Consider the following 2,840-nt stretch of genomic DNA (forward strand, 5'->3'; position numbering starts at 1 on the left):
TATACTATTTAATGACATCTCTGTCTGTGTATTTCTCACATACTGTTGTATTTCAAGTAAATATAAGATAGAAAAACTAAATACCAATTTAACAAATAGTCTTATTAGAGTTGAATCATTCACTTTATTTTTTATTTATTTATTTTAAATGTTTTTTTAATGTTTATTTATTTTTGAGGGAGAATGTAAGAACATGAGCAGGAGAGGGGCAGAGAGAGAGGGAGACACAGAATCTGAAGCAGGCTCCAGGCTCTGAGCTGTCAGCACGGAGCCCCACGTGGGGCTCGAACCCACGAGCTGTGAGATCATGACCTGAGCCGAAGTCGGAGGCTCAACCGACTGAGCCACCATGCACCCCGAATTATTCACTTTAAAATATAATTTATTATAAATTGCCCTTGTGTCTTTAACAAGTAATCTATTTGCTGTAGTTTCCTTTAGGCAATTTCTTTTCAGGACTATCTCAGTTGCTTAACCCTTAGTACATTAGAAGATGCCATTAATATCTCCAGGAAGACAAGAGAATGAATCAGTCTCTGTTCTCTGGGAGTGTGAAATTATATAGATAGATGCTAGATAATATGAGAGTACATATATTCAAGGGATTTTTTTTCCTAGGTCATTTAAAAAAATGTGTTTTGTCCTCATTATGGCTTGGTTATACAAAGACATAATGTCTTTTTTTTTTTTTTTTTTTTTTAATATGGAATGCTTCGAGAATTTGGACGTCATCCTAGTACAGGGGTCTTGCTAACCTCCTCTGTATCATTTCACTTTTAGTATATGTGCTGCTGAAGGGAATACTTTTTTTTTTTCTTTTCTTTTTTTTTAATCAAGGGGTTTTTTATATTCTTGTTAGTCATAAGTACTCTGAATTACTGTTAGGAGTTTCTTATTTCCCTGTACTTGTGGGAGAAGGTAGCGGAAATTCCTGTAATGCTGTGGGGGAATCCCCTCTCCTACGTCCTTTTGCCAGGGGAATACCGGGAAGAAACTTCTACTAGACCTTTAGGAGCACACCTTATTCCTAGGAATTCCTATCCGTTCCTTGTGGACTCTGTTATTAGCATCAGCATTAGAACACATGGAGTAATTAATGGGATAAATACCAAACTAAGGTGCAGTTACATTTCAGTTTCAGGGAGATATTGTAAGTCTCACACTATAGTAATATAAAACGCCGGAATTGAACCAGAGACTAAGGTACTCGTGTTATCAAATGGAGTCTTCTAATGCCATTTTAGCTTTAAAATTTAGAGTCAAAATGTATTGACTCCAGACTGTAGATCAGCATGGACATGGGGTTGGTTTTATTCAAACATCTGACTCCAAAGACTAAAGGAGACAACCTACAGGCTCTGGGGTGTGTGGTTTTTTTTTCTTCATTGCTTGTCCATTCAAAGTACTTCTATAATTTAATTAGGAAAAACAATTTGACCTAATCCAAAGAATCACAATACTTCTATTTGTCAGTTTTTGGAGACGAAAAATAGTAAAATGTATTTCTTCATTTCCTGCCTAAAGTTGTAATATTTAGCTTTTGTGTTACCAGTTTCCAGATTAGATTAGTTTTTTGCTGAAGGCTTTGTGTTGTGCATGCCTCCCATATTACTACTTACTATTTTCTTTATGTGAGAGGCTTTGGATAGTTATAATATTTCAGATCAGAGAAATTTGCTCTGAGCTTTATAAGATAAAGTGTCTGTGATCAGTAGTTTTATTTTTTTTCCCCTGGTATTTCTGGTAAAGCAAACTGGCACCTGCTATTTCCAACAGCCAGTGGCAATTAGTCATTGCTGTTTGGTTACCTAGAGGACACAGTTCAAGTTTCAGCAAGTTTTCATCTTTCCCACCTCTATTATAATATCATTTATTCTATTGGCAATGTCTCTAGATATTTGATCATCTAGCTTGTGCGGTTCATCTTCTTGTTTCTGGGAAATTATATCTATTTTAGAATATCTTCCTTCGCTAATATAAAGTAATAAGATTTCATGGATAATAAGCCGATGATGTACACTTATCAATGATAGGTATAAAATATGTAAAATTTTATTTTAAAATCTGTTACGTTAATGTGTAATTACCAGAATTTGCATACGACGGGATAACTAAACAAGCTTACACTTACTACAATCAGTTTGATAGGCTAAAAATTCTGAGGCAATGATATCGCATTATCCTTAACCCCCCCATCCCTTGTGTGTTGGCTGTGGTGGGGGAAGCTATCTTGTCTTGTGCATCAAATGCAATTATTCTTGAGAAGTCTCATCTGTACCTGGATTTGTTTTTTTTTAATTTTTTAAATATAATTTATTGTCAAATTGGCTTACATACAACACCCAGTGCTCATCCCAACAAGTGCCCTCCTCAATGCCCATCACCTATTTTCCCCTGTCTCCCACCACCCCCCCATCCACCCTCAGTTTGTTCTCAGTATTTAAGAGTCTTTTGTGGTTTGCCTCCCTCCCTCTCTGTTCATAACTATTTTTTCCCCTTCCCTTCCCCCGTGTCTTCTGTTAAGTTTCTCAAGATCCACATATGAGTGAAAACATAGGATATCTGTCCTTCTCTGACTGACTTAGTTCACTCAGGATAATGCCTTCCAGTTCCATCCACATTGCTACAAATGGCATGATTTCATTCTTTCTCATTGCCAAGTAGTATTCCATTATATATATAAACCACATCTTCTTTATCCATTCATCAGTTGATGGACATTTAGGCACCTTCCATAATTTGGCTATTGTTGAAAGCCCTGCTATAAACATTGGGGTATATGTGACCCTATGCATCAGCACTCCTGTATTCCTTGGGTAAATTCCTAGTAGTGCTATTGC

The 2,840-nt window shown here is 36.4% G+C and overlaps 1 non-coding gene across 1 annotated transcript; it reads right to left on the bottom strand.

The window, feature by feature from the left end:
- Nucleotides 1–697: 697 nt before the first annotated feature.
- LOC122198986 lies at nt 698–804 on the bottom strand. The gene has a single exon (XR_006193271.1). It is a non-coding gene; the product is annotated as a U6 spliceosomal RNA (small nuclear RNA).
- Between the last annotated feature and the right edge of the window lie 2,036 nt (nt 805–2,840).

This window comes from Panthera leo, chromosome C2, assembly GCF_018350215.1.
Source record: "Panthera leo isolate Ple1 chromosome C2, P.leo_Ple1_pat1.1, whole genome shotgun sequence".
Classification (NCBI taxonomy): Eukaryota; Metazoa; Chordata; class Mammalia; order Carnivora; family Felidae; genus Panthera; species Panthera leo.